This window comes from Mus caroli, chromosome 12 (assembly GCF_900094665.2).
Source record: "Mus caroli chromosome 12, CAROLI_EIJ_v1.1, whole genome shotgun sequence".
Taxonomy (NCBI): domain Eukaryota; kingdom Metazoa; phylum Chordata; class Mammalia; order Rodentia; family Muridae; genus Mus; species Mus caroli.
Genome location: NC_034581.1, coordinates 56,857,404 through 56,872,461, shown reverse-complemented (window position 1 = coordinate 56,872,461; position 15,058 = coordinate 56,857,404). Strand labels below are relative to the sequence as shown.

Genomic DNA, 15,058 nt, shown 5'->3' with positions numbered 1-15,058 from the left:
AGAACATAGGATGAAAAGGAAAGGTTCATTATGAGCTCCAAGTAATTGACATTTGATGAGTAATGTCATTTTTCATAATTCTCCGTACAAAAAATTTAAAGTAAATTATTCTTACTGTTCTTAAAAGTAAGTAATGTATTTTATAGCATACAATAAAGAGCTAAATGACAATTAAATTGTTTTTTGTTTTGGGGTGCTTTTTGTTTTGTTTTGTTTTGTTTTGTTTGTTTTGTTTGTTTTTGTTTTTTGTTGGTTTCCTTTTTGTTGTTTTGTTTTGTTTTGTTTTGTTTTGGTTTGGTTTGGTTTGGTTTGGTTTGGTTTGGTTTGGTTTGGTTTGGTTTGGTTTGGTTTTTTGAGACAGGGTTTCTCTGTATAGCCCTGGAACTCACTCTGTCGACCAGGCTGGCCTTGAACTCAGAAATTCACCTCTCCCTCTGCCTCCCAAGTACTGGGATTAAAGGCGTGCACTACCACTGCCCAGCCATGAAATAGTTTTAATATGATCATCACATACAACCTGTTTTAACATTATAAGGATAACATTATTTATGCAGCAATCATTATGCTAAACATTCCTCCAGTTTCTAGAATGAATTCATTAAATCTTCAGATAACCAAATACACCAGAAAATTTTATGTTACTCTAATGTTAGATATAGGTGAGGACTGAGACATAGAAATGAGATCACTGGCTGTACACTGTATGCCCAGTAATGATGCAGCTTTGTGGCAACCAAATGAAAATTAGCAGCTGCCAGATGAAGGTTCGTGGGCAGGCATTAGCTAAGCAGTGGCTATACATCCCTAATGAGTACAGCCAGGATTCCCACTCTGGATTATTAAAAGTAACTGATATTTTCTGAATCAAATATCATAACAGTAAACAGGTACAATGGTCAGCAGACATGTCCACGCACTGTCAATATAAGAAACGAAAATACCAATATCCATTTCTTTTTTTTTAAATATATTTTATTACGTATTTTCCTCAATTACATTTCTAATGCTATCCCAAAAGTCCCCCATACACTCCCCCTTCTCCCCCATTTCCCTACCCACCCATTCCCTTTTATTTTTTTTTTTTTTGGCCCTAGCGTTCCCCTGTACTGGGGCATATAAAGTTTGTGTGTCCAATGGGCCTCTCTTTCCAGTGATGGCCGACTAGGCCATCTTTTGATACATATGTATGCAGCTAGAGTCAAGAGCTCCGGGGTACTGGTTAGTACATAATGTTGTACCACCTATAGGGTTGCAGGTCCCTTTAGCTCCTTGGGTACTTTCTCTAGCTTCTCCATTGGGAGCCCTGTGATCCATCCAATAGCTGACTGTGAGCATCCACTTCTGTGTTTGCTAGGCCCCGGAATAGTCTCACGAGAGACAGCTATATTAGGGTCCTTTCAGGAAAATCTTGCTAGTGTATGCAATGCTGTCATTGTTTGGAGGCTAATTATGGGATGGATCCCCAATATCCATTTCTAATTCAAATAAGTAGAAATAGTAAGCAAAATGTAATGACAAGTAGAAGACATGGACTTGTTCAGTGAGGAGTTGGATAGATAAACTATATTCAAAACATGAGTTGGGCTGATTCTGAGGAAATTAGTACGTAAATTCTTCAGTAACTCACATGGTGATAAGCCTGACCACTATTCAACAGGTTCAAGGGCAAAATGAATGCCCAATAGACTCTTCTACTCTGGAATATGCATTTCACTGTCTAGTTAGGAAGATGCCAAATAAAAACAAGTCCAGTTCTCAGATCACAATAACCATATTAAAGAGCTGCAGAGTTCGAGTTGGGTGTGGTGGTTGTTGTGGTTCATGTCTTTAATCTCAGCACTCAAGATGCAGAGGCAAGCAGATCTCTGAGTTCTAGCTAAACCTGGTCTACGGAACAAATTCAAGGATAGCCAATGGCTAGGCAGAAACACAGTGTCTAAAACAAACCAGCAAACAAACAAAGGAAACATATCCACAAAGAACATACACATTGCTGAGCGTTATGACTGCTTTAACATAATCCCGTTACTCCCGCCCAATACTATTATGCTAATACTGGATGAAATAACTGATTTACCTCTGGTTTTATTGAGAACTGGTCAAATCTTCATGTATGTTTATGACTATGAAAATTTTAGGAACAAAGAGACATAAAGGAAAACAAAAAGTGTCAGCAGCCTATACCTCAAGCAGAAGCCGGATCATATTTCGCTAAACCAAACCCCATCACATAGTTTTGCCTTTATCCAGACTACCCAAACAGTTTATGACCTGCTTTATTAAATAAAAATGGTAGATACTACAAGTTCTCAGAGCTTTAATAACTCCTTACATTTTAACTCAATTTCCACTAGACTATAAAGAAGTGTTTAAGAAGTATAATAATAATCGGAATTTATACTCATTAAAGAGCTAAAATATTGAACCACACTGAACTCAGTCTTCTAGGGAAATGGGCTGTGGGTATGTATGTCAAACTGAAAAAAAAAAAAAAAAAAAAAAAAAAAAAAAAAACAGTTCACTTACTCAGGCTGAGATTGGTAGACCAATTCCCCCCTGCCTACCCATGCCTTTCCACCTAAACCTTTTATCTGGATTTTCTAATTTTTGGTCTGTAACTAGTAAGAGAACCCATTATTCCATTAAAAAGTTTTAGCAGATAAAAGATTGTTCCTCTTTCTGAGGCAGAAGCTATGGTTGAACATTTACAAGTGTTTGTTGCTCTTGTAAAGAACTCAAGTTCAGTCACGAGTATCTACATAAAGTGGCTAAAAACCACCTGTAACTCCAACCACCTGTAACTCAGGAGGAGCTGACATCCTCTTCTAAATTCAATGAGAATTTCATTCAGGTGCCATGCGTACACATACACAAAACATACACACACACACACACACACACACACACACACACACACACACACACACACCAAACACACACACAAATGAATGGACAAATAAATAAATATTCTTAAAGATATCTTTCTTAGGTTCTTCATCTGAACAAATCTTAAGCTATGAAATTTGAAATAATATAATCTGAGTATTTTTACTAACAGGAAATTAGGCCTTTCGTTCTTCTATAAAAATCATGCAAATTTACAATGTCCCTGAATCGTTATAAAAACAAAATGCAAACTATGAATAATTTATCCATTTAGCAGAAGTAGCAAAAATTCTTGAGAATATTCACTGAGGATGGTGAATAGACATCTTTGATAAATGATGTGAGTGTCACAGGACAGTCAATACTATCAGTTTCCACTGCTAAATATGCAGATCACGCACAGGCTTTCTGCTATGGCTAAGACTCTATGAGAATTCTGAGACTCTATAAACCTTCCAGATGATGTTTAATTTTCTAAAATAGCAATCTCTATTTTGGACTCTGAAAAAAATGAGGTAAACTGAGACTGTGAATTAAACATGCAGTGATCTTCTCAGCAGTACCTAAATAAGTTCATACAAAATACCTAATAACCATTGTATTCTGTGAATCTTTTCCTACCTAGCTCCATTTCAATTAAGGTTAACAATAGATGGCTTTTAGGAAATGATAACTAAGTACCTAAACAAAATTAAAGCTATAGAAATCTCTGAAGAAAAATATTTTAATGAGAAACATATGTAATGACTTACATATGTATAAAATCACATTCTTAATTTTGACACAAGTAATTTGCTAACCACAATGGTAACCTAAATTTTATTTCAACTTAAACCAGATGTGAAAAATGAACTTTAACATGGTAAAATAATTGAATTTACATTTTTTATGAACAGAAAAATGCATTATAAAAGTAGGAACTTCATATTGTAATTTAAGAGCAATAACTCTTAGCTCTAGACTGTAAATCTGAATTGGACTTCTGAGAAAATTTATTGTTCTCCTACATTTATACAGCTTCTGCTTTCACCCTATTATTATTTATTTGATTAAGGCAATTAAGTATATGGTAAATCTTTTAGAACAAAAAGTGGCAAGGAGTTTGGAAAAGTCCTTTCATATTCTAGCTGCCCTTGAACTTCAGAGTCCAAAAGTATTGACTGTGAATGATATTTCCTCTTACTTATAGTTTATCACTTCTTATTCATATAAAATGCTTCTTGATGCCAAGAAATTAATACTGTCAATTAAAGGAATGAGTAGGTGCAAGAAGAATAGCCCAGGTGAGTTCTAAGTACAGGATGGGAGTTAGAATAGATATTTCTAAACTCTACCCAACTATATAGTTTGATAAATTATCCAAATGCTACTTCTTATTTCTCCCATACTAATCCCAGATGAACAATTATACTCCACACCCCTTTCCTTTATTTTCTTAACATACCATGTAAAAGGTTCCTCAATAATTTCTGGTGACAAGAATTTTCCTGAAGAAGAAAGTAGACATTATGAGAATTCCATGATCATCTGGTTTGTTTTGGTTTTCTGTTTTGTTTAAAAAATATGTAAGAATTTCAAGCTTAAGCATTATTATTTTCAAAGTTTTAGTGTTAAAGAACTATGGAATGCATTGTAGTTCAAGAGAATATCACACATGGAGACAAACTAAGCAAACTTTTAAAGCAATTGCATGTACACTAATATGCATAACAAAACTTGAAACTATGTTACTCAGAAAAACAAACAAGAAACAAACAAAAAACCCAATCAAACAAGAAATCATGCTTATTTACAACAACAAAGGACCATGAGGCCAGTGTCTTCCATGTTAGCCTCTGACAACTACATATATTAGGGAAAAAATGTAGATATTGCCTCGGCATTTCTCAAGGGTTTGTGTTTAAAATAGAAAATTAGTATAGGTTAGATATGAATAACAGAATTTCTCCTGGGCTCTTAAAGTGTGAACTGAATGTGATTTCCAACCCAATTCTAAATATTTATCTTACGACCACTGATACTGTGGCTTTCCTTTCTCATCAAAGAAGATCTCTTTTGTAACAGACAGATACCATTAAGGAAAGCCACAACTGGTTGAAATGAAGAGCCAATTGTTTTTCCATACCAAATGTTTAACCATAATATATAATAAACTTAGTGAGTCACACTTATATTCATCTTGATATGTAACAATAAGAAAAATATAAACCCAAAATAAACAAATTTTTAAATTTAATTTAAAAAATAAATTTAAAAAAATTAAAGATGAGAGAATTGGTATAGAAATTATGCAAATAGTGGGTTTCCAAGACCAAATTTTAATACAAAGGAGGAAATAATCCATTAGTCAATATGTGATTGGGAAGCTTAATAATGTCCCTTTTCAAAAAAGTATGGTAGTAAAGGAAGAGTCTGCCTGTGAAATCTCTAGTTAGGACTTTTAGACATGAAGTAAAAGACTCCCTCACAGCTTGGCTGGAGGCTGTGAGACCTGAGAGCAAAGGAGAACAATCTGCAGGTTGTAGGAACTAAGGAACTGGGGAATATAACCTCTCTCCTGCCCCTGCCCCGAGCATAATCCAAACAAAACAATGCAGAATATACTGATGCCCACACAGATATTGGGAACAAAAGATGATAAAGGAAGGGCACATATTAATTAGTAAATTATATACAAAGGGGGCAGTGTTCAATGTTCAGTTCACTGTGCTTGGTAGAGCAGTGTTCATAGGTGAGCTAGAAAGCAAAGGAAGAGGAGAGGAAGAAGAGGCAGAGGGAAGGAAAAGGAGGAGGAGGAAGAGGAGAAAGAAGAAGAGGAGGAGGAAGAAGAGGAAGAGGAGGAGGAGAAAAGGATGATTTTGATCATCTAGCTGGAACTCTGCCTCATGTCCAAGGTTTTAGTAGCTTTTCAACCTTCCACTTCAAGATGTCCTCTTTATGAGACAGGAGAAGCTAGGACAAACTCACATGGCTGACTGGCATGTACATTTGGTTTGCAAAGTGCAAAAGCAATTAAAGGGAGATGAAAGAAGGGTAAAGAACACAAAAGGGTTTGTCAATCTTGAATTCAATTCCCAGGGGAAAAGAGATCAGAAAGCTAAGTGCTGTGCTGTTGAGCTGCTAAATCGCTTTAAATCCCAAGGAGCTCGTCAGGTCAGAGAATACATAAATTATGAAATAATAGAAGTGAAAAGGATAAACTGACCTAAGGATGTATAATTCTCCCCTACCCCCAGAGTACATGGTGCAAAATATACTATAGCTGGAGATTACTTACACAGCCTGGGTCTGTCCCACAGCCAGGTATGGACAAAGGGAAGAACAATGTCAACTAACCAGGACCCCCAGAGTTTCCACTCACCCATTCCTGCCTCACTGTCTTAGCATTCCCCTACACTGGGGCATCAGGCCTTCACAGGAACAAGGGTCTCCCCTCCCATTGATGCCAGATGGTGTCTTGCAATACTAGTACTCAGGGAAGAGACTTCTGAGTGAGAATCAGTTTGGTGATTCAAAATTTTATGCCCAAAGTTTGAGATGTGTTCAGCAATAGAGACATTATCATCCCAAGATGTGTTTTCATACAGAGAGAGAGAAAGAGAGAGAGAGAGAGAGAGAGAGAGAGAGAGAGAGAGAGAGAGAGAGAGAGAGAGAGAGAGAGAGAGGTGGGAGATAGAGAATTGGGTAACATCCATACTAATCACTTAGTTCTGAGTGAAAAACAGTTCTTTGCTAGAGTATAATTTGAGTACTTAGCCAAGAAAGTCAATCTCTTCAAAAGCACTACATGATACTATTTATTTACCATTTCAGAAAAAAACTGATAACACCTACCTCATATTGTTACACTGAGATCAATATGTATACCAAATAATTCCAATATCTGTAAAAATATCATAAGCACTCTCAGGTTTTCTGCAAGCCATTTTCTGCATATGTACTACACAGCTGGCACTCTGGGAGACCACACATTTTCCCCTCATTTTAGGAATGGGAAAGGCACATCTACTGACCAGATTGCACTGTGATGCATCTTGGAAAAATTACTGTCTTCCTAATGTTCAAATATTTTGATCAACTGACTTTCAGTAACAAGAGATCTTAAGGACCTTAGAAAAATGAGAGAGAAGATCTTAAATCCCAGAGAAGAAGAAATGCATCTTCTATTTATTTTTAAGTAAATGCAATAACCATTGTACTAAATTTAATAATTTATCTTTGGCTCTTGAGTGTGTGATTAAGGGTTGCTTGTTTAGTTAATAAACAAAATTACATATACTAAAGTCTAACAACAATAACAACGTGCATAATGGAAAAAACCTATAATATCAGCACTCAGGAATCTCAGACGAAAATCATGAATAAAAGAGTCAACCTAAACTACGCAGAGTTTGAAGCCAGACTTATTTACAGTGATAACCTCTCTTAAATTTATCAGCCATATATGCCCCACCCTCAAAATGTGATGGCCATTGAAACTCTAGACTTAGCTTCTATTTTTATTTTTGTTTATTTCTTTATTAGATATTTTCTTTATTTACATTTCAAATGCTATCCCAAAGTCCCCTGTACCCTCCCCCCACCCTGCTCCTCTACCCACCAACTCCCACTTCTTGGTCCTGGTGTTCCCCTGTATTGGGGCATATACAGTTTGCAATACCAATGGGCCTCTCTTCCCACTGATGGCTGACTAGACCATCTTCTGCTACATATGCAGCTAGAAACACAAGCTCTGGGGGTACTGGTTAGTTCATATTATTGTTCCACCTATCGGGTTGCAGACCCCTTCAGCTCCTTAGGTACTTTCTCTAGCTCCTCCACTGAGGGCCCTGTGCATTTCAAATGTTATCCCCTTTTCCAATTTCCCCTCTGCATCCCCTACCTAATCTCCCCTTACTCTGATTCTATAAGGGTGTACCCCCACCCACTCATCAACTCCTGCCCCCCTGCTCTCACATTCCCTTACACAGGGACATCAAATCTTCCCTCTGCTACTTATATGGCTAGAGGCATAGTTCCCACCATGTGTACTCCTTGTTGGATGGTTCAGAAACTGGGAGCTCTGATTTGTTGATATTGTTGTTCTTCCTATGGGATTGCAAACCCCTTCAGCTCCTTCAGTCTTTTCTCTAACTCCTCCACTGGGGACCCTGTGATCAGTGCAATGGTTGACTGTGAGCATCTGCCTCTGTATATGTCAAGCTTTGGCAGAGCCTCTCAGGAGACAGCTATATTAGGCTCCTGTCAGCATGTACTTCTTTATCTTAAAATATTGTTTTCATTTTTCAAAGTAAAATATAAACAAAGCATGTATAAATCATATATGCATGCAAAAATAGATGAAACTTTGCAAATTAAACATAGTAATTTATTGGAATAATTTTGCATCACAGATGCACAGCTTTAAGAAGTATATTATCTTTTTGTTAACATATAAGAAAAGTAATAGAGGTAATAATTTAAAAACTATAATTTCACAGTTGCTTCCAAAAAACTGAATAGTAAAGACCAGCAGTATCAATGAATTATTATTCAGTACCTTCCCTGGAAAGATTAAAATTATATGTATTAATTATGCTGTAGTTAAAGGAAATAGTTTAAGTGCCAGCCATATAGTAACCAGGAATATAACAAGTGATGTTGTAACTTCTAATTTTATATATAAATATGCCAACACCTTGATAATTAATTAGTCCAACAGCTTTTTGAGTTCCAGCTTTACTGACAGATGCTTTTTACAGTATGTTGTCTAATAAAATCACAAACAGTAGTTGTCTAGAGGAGGAGTAAGTCCCTATGCTCCTTGATCCCTATGACACAATTTTTCCAAACTTACACCTGTAAAGTCTCACCAAAATGACTCCATGAATTTGAGCTGAACAAGTCTCACACCAATTATTACAACAAAGTGGACAGGGAAAGCCCACAGGTCTCAACACCACCCAAAAAACTGCAGGAAACAAAAGAAAACGGAAGGCACCAGAATTACTCTTCCCCAGGAAAGAGTGTCTGATCTGGTTATCAATGCCTAATGGTAAGCTCTGAAAACATAATGGCAAGTAACATTACACTGACTGAGCAGGTTATATTCAGAAATATATATGTATATACACATATATATGCAAATGCATAAACACACACAGCCACACATATACATATACATTCATATACACATATATATACATACATATAAATATATATATATATGTATATAATGTATATATATATATATATATATATATATATATCTAATAACATAATTGAAAAAATAGGGCATGAATTTAACAGACATTAGGGGTATATACATAGGAAGGTTTGGAGGAAGGACAGGGAGGAATGTTGTAATTATAATCTCAAAAGTTACAAAAAAAAACCATTTTTTACTAAGAATTAAGAAAAATGGTTTTTGCTCTTTCTCTTAATTATAACAATTTAACTTTTTAATTTACAGACCTATAAACAATTTACTCACACATGAATGCAATGGTAATATCTTAAGAAAATGTATCTGGTGATCAGTCTCTTCATTCAAAGCTGATTTCACATTATCAAATTGCTTATATTTAATCTGCTTGTGACAGATAAGTATCCCTGATATCAAATGCATTTAAGAGTCATCAGAAATTCCACAGGATGCTTTTGATGAAAAAGAGAACAGGATATAGGATTTATTAAAATAGTTTATGAATGTTTCAAGAGTTTTAACATGGCTTTTAGGCTTTTAGAAATTCCTTCCAAGCCGGACATTGGTGGTGCATGCCTTTAATCCCAGCATTTGGGAGGCAGAGACAGGCAGATTTCTGAGTTTGAAGCCAGCCTGGTCCACAGAGTGAGCTCCTGGACAGCCAGGGCTACACAGAGAAACCCTGTCTCGATAAAACAAGGGAAAAATAAGAAAGAAATGTCCTTCCAGTATATTGTCAATTTGATTTCAACATAAGATCATGATATCTCCAAAAAAGTTATAAGCACACATATATTTTAAATGGCTCCATGCACAACACCAAAGTGTTTCAAAAGTAATTTATGTGTTTAGTACAATGGACTGTATCATTTCAATCTTCCTACCAAGTGCAGAAAATAACTTATGGAGCCTAATTTGAGGACTGTCTTTCAAATGTCCACCTGTGATAGGTGAGAGAAGAACACGAATTTCAGCAAGCATCATTTTCCACTTGGTTTAATTCCATTTAAGAGGATATTGAAATATACATCCAGCTGAATAGATGATACAGACAACCTGCAAACCATCACTAAAAATGTTATTTTATGGCATAGCTATGTTTCTGTCTTCATCCTACAATTAAAGACACAACCTTATTTCTACCACACAAAGCATTTGGTTCAGATGTTTTGAGATTAAAGACAGTTCTAGAGTTCAAGTGACCAAAATTTCAAAATGTAAACAATGTTTGTGGGAAATATGGAAGAGATCTTGAAAGAAACTATTAGTGGCCCTTTCACTTAGTGAACAAACAATTCAGTAATTTAGTCAATCATACTTTAATCCTGTATTTCTGTAAATTAGGAATGGTTATACCAGCATTACTTGATAGCTGATAAATTGATAGTTGAAAATATCTTCAGAATACTTTATGTGGTAAAAGGACACAAACTGATAAAAAAAAATTTGGAAATTGCATAAACTTTTGGTTTAATTTTTTTTCAACTTTAATATCAGAAAATATTAAAAGGTAGAAATAAAGAGGTAAATGTTACATCTGCAGTTTCTCAGTATCCTGAAACTCATTGTTTGATATTCCAATTATATGTTAAGTATCTAATTTGATCTTTAAATATTTTAAAGATATTAGCTCTTCCAGTACATGTGTGCACTGTGTAATATTCATAGCAGATAAAATACCTGAATCAATTTATCTCTGATGAAAACAATCAAAATCCTTTCATTCTGATTTTCTGAAATACATACAATACTGTTATTATGTACAGTTACGCTAATACTGATATAAAAAATAAATTCGTTTTCTCCACTATAAATTTGAGCCCATTGCCCCATCTTTTTTAACCCCTCCTTTTTATTTTTTCTAGCTTCCAGTTAAGCCACTGGGAATACTTATGCACTAATGTGTAACACACTGCTCAGCTGGAATCTGCAACATATGCTCTAAATTGTTCAAACCCATCCAGTTCTGAACCCAGTATTCATCATGCTAGGAAATGTTCCTTGAATCTTCTAAAAATGATTCAGAATACTGCTTGGATCTCAATAAATCTTCAAATGTGAAATACATAAAAAACAAATCTCAGCAATAAAACATTAAAAACATTACCAAATAAGAATAAAACTCAGCATGGATGACTAAATGCTCAAATTCATTTCTTCCATGGCTTTAAGTTGCTAGGATTAGCATAAAGAGCCTTCTGAAAGTACAGGCAACAACAAAACCTATAATAGCTCATACTTTGTAGTGACTTTCATCTTTGAGTCTGTATATTCTTTAATTTTCATAATAGCCTCGAGAGGTAAACATCATTATCCTCATTTCATAGCAGATGAAAGTGAGAGATTAGTGAACTGCCCACAGCTACACACTAAGTGAACTATATGCTGATTTTAGGCGAAGATAGTGGCATAGGGATTATTGCCTTGTTAATATGGGTATAGCTAGAGAGCTTTTAATGGAGAAAAAAAGCATAACGGTAAGAGGCAACTTAAAATCCTGCAGTCCAAAAATGAAAACAAACACAAAGTTATAAAGCTCATAGCAGAACATACCTGGTGGTTATTAAGATAATAGACAATATTTATTCAGCTTCCATTTTTTCATTTGGCATGTTTGTAGGGTTTGTGTGAATTAACTGGGGAACCCTCAGTTTCTGAATAGTACAGAACACTGAATCTGACCTTGGCTATAGCTATTCTTATAAAGTTCACATTTAACTCAGCTGACTGTGTTGTTCATAGATAGAAATGCATCTGGACTCTCGCTGATCTGGTTCCTGCTTCCCGATCTGAGCCACTTCTCTTACCAGGATCCCTACAGAATCCTTCCACGTGCCTTTTTCCCCAATCAGGCCTCCTTCCCTAACTCGTAAACCAGAATATATTTTAAACCATAAAACAAGTGTCGTCCTTACTGTTCTCCATACTTTATAGTGGTTGTCCATCAGAGCTGACTATAAGTTTTCTCTGAGCTAATCTCCCTCAGTGATCTGATTTTATTTCTAAATAGGCCTGCCCTTTACCCAGCCTCACAATGACCTGATCTTTAAAGGTGGCTCCGGGCATTTGTCTCCTCCCCAGGGGTTATGTGTTACTCTTTCATTATCTGAAACCATCTCTTTCTAAGCATTAGTATAATTTAGTCCCTATTAGGCTTCAAGTTGTTATTAATATATTCCGTGTGTGTGTGTGTGTGTGTGTGTGTGTGTGTGTGTGTGTGTGTACAGTCTCCATCAGCCTATATGAAGCAATTACCTGCCTACAGTGTTTCTCCCCACTTAGTTTTCATTTCCCTAGAACTGAACCAGTACCTGCATATATACTCAAATTGCTGCATATATACTCAAATTGTATGCCAAATTTTATGAAGTTAATCTATCTTCCCTGTGCCACTTAAAACTAAGTAGAGAATTTGCCTGTATCTATAGGTATAAAAGGAATTGTTCCATACCAATACCAGATGCTTAACAAAAATATCCTAATTAGTAGATTCATTTAATGACCCCAAAAGGTAGACAGAAGCTGTAGGATTTCTACATGTGAAGATAAAGATCAGTAGCATTCAAAAACAAAATACCAAATGGGTCAGAGAGGTGCAAAGTGTAAAAACTGAAAGAAAACTTGTGGCATGTGGTTTCAGGGTACACACACCTACCAACTGATGCTGCCACACAAGCATGTATTTCCCTGAAGTTCTCTAAAAGAACCTGAGCCACAATACAGAAGTAATGACTGTCCACTGGTTTTCCACTATTCTTTTTGAGTATGCTATTTAATAGATTCCATTTGCCTGCTTATAATTTCCATTAAGTGGTAGTGGCACCACAGAGGTGAAGTTGAAGAACGACCTCTATTACAAAACAGACACACACACACACACACACACACACACACACACACACACACACACACGAGAGAGAGAGGGGGGGACCCCAGTGTTCTAGGAGCTATTGTGTCAGAAAATGCCCACTTCATCACAAGTTAAATACTGGACAACCCAAGAACAAAAGCCATTATGATTCTGTGAGTACAAATGGTGACAACATGTGAATTCATGGGTTTTGGTTGGTTGGTTTTGTTTTGTTTCTTGTTTTTTGTTGTTGTTGTTTTTTTGTTGTTTTAAGTTACAGACTACAGTCTATTTTTTTCAAACTTGGAAAAGTTGCAAGTCCTTTAGCTCTGTGCTAAGATGTTTCTTTTGTTTTTGTTATATGTTCTGTCTATATGATGTCATGGATTTGTGTCTTCAAATACTGCTGATAATTTTAGACTTGAATTTCTTACTTGGAACTCTTCCCTGAGAACAAGACTCATATCCCGTAGCTCCAAAATCTTTATTTATACCTTACATATTTATACTACTAGAAATAGCACAGAATGCTTTCATTGTGTGAATCTGCTACCTTAAGACAACATATGAGAAGGATCATATCAGCAAAGACATCATAATTTTTCATTTTAATATGTCAGGTACTAATAGAATACATTAAAATATTTAAATAATTAATTTTACTTATTCTGAAAACCATTAATTTTTGTGTCCCTCAAAATTCACATGTTGTATTCAGGAACTAGATAGAGAATGACTACAGAAAAGAAATAATCTCACAGAAAACTTAAGTTAAAAGAAGTTACTACCATGGGCTCACTTCTTAGTGACAACAGCTGTTTTTTTTCAAAAAGGACATTTACTTCAAATGATCTCTTTTCACACAGCTTAAGAAGTATTAGCTATAGCAGATGTGTGCATCTCAGAACAGCCAGCCAATGCAATATGCTTTGCTTTTGTGGCTAAACTACACTGTTTCAAATAAAGGATTTGAGCTGCAATGATGGCTCTATGTTCAGGAGGACAAAATTCAGTTTCCAGTGCTCATATTGGACAGCTCACAACTGTTTATAATTCCAGCTTTAAGGGATCTGGAACTTCCTTCTGGCTTCCATGGGTGCCTGTGCATGCCCACATTCCACCTATATGTACACACACACACACACACACACACATGCACACACACATACACACAAGCAAACACAAGAGGGGAGGGGAGGAGGGGGAGAAGTAGGAGGGAAGGAATGGGGGAGAGAGGGAAAGAGGGAGCGGCAAAGTAGAAATGAGTGATCATACAGCAGAAATCTTAACATACGTTGATGCTTAGTTATCCCTTCTTGTTCTTTGTAACAGAATGCTGTAATGTCATGTTCATAAATTCTTAGATACATACCTATAAGAAAAAAAAACGGAATTCATCATAGAAAAACACCTCTTGTTCGCTCATCTCAAGTTTGTTGTGTACAGGTATACATAAGATTTTAATCTTGTTCTGTTTGTCTTTTGTATTATAGCTGATATTATTTCTAGCCATTTTCTATGCACAGAAATTAAAGATGCTCAGAGAGTAACCCAGACGGGCAGCTTGAGGATATTCTGCTCATGGAGTTCAGCATTTGCCACACACAACTCCAGAATTAGAAGCTGCCATCGCAGGGCAGTGAAATGACTGTGTTATTGTGGCATAATCTGAACACTCATTAAAAGTTTCCACCAGGAAACTCAAATTGGTTGTGGTTGTTGGGTATTCAGCAGAGTGCTGTGATTGCAAATAATTTGCACAAATTGATCATTCCCATAAGCAGAGCACAGAATATATTCTTTTTCTTTAAGACACTACTATAAATAACCTTATCTTCTTCCAACATCATATTAATTCTGTTTCTTGTATATAAAAAAGGGACAAAGAAAAATCAATATAATTTGTAGATATATTGTATTTTAATAAAATCAGTAATATATTTCTAGCCTTTGCTTACAAAATTGTACCATATTCCCTCTCCTCTCTTCCCTTCTCTTCTCCTCTCTCCTATCTCCTCTACTCCCCTGTCCTCTTCTCTCCTCCCCTCTCCTCTCCTCTCTTTTCTTGTCTCTTTTCCTCCCCTCCCCTCCCCTGCCTTTTCCTCTCCTCTCCTCTCCTCTCCTCTCCTCTCCTCTCC

At 35.9% G+C, this 15,058-nt stretch overlaps 1 protein-coding gene across 4 annotated transcripts in view; it reads right to left on the bottom strand.

Annotated features, from left to right (window-relative positions):
* Lrfn5 (leucine rich repeat and fibronectin type III domain containing 5) overlaps positions 1-15,058 on the bottom strand; it is a 310,572-nt gene that overhangs the window by 230,598 nt on the left and 64,916 nt on the right. Inside the window, exon 1 of one of the 4 annotated variants that reach the window (XM_029484832.1) lies at positions 4,331-4,361. The exons of the other annotated variants lie outside the window; for them this stretch is intronic. The gene's annotated coding sequence lies outside the window, so the exon portion shown is untranslated. Of the gene's footprint in view, positions 1-4,330; positions 4,362-15,058 lie in introns of those variants that run through there. 4 annotated transcript variants of the gene reach the window in all.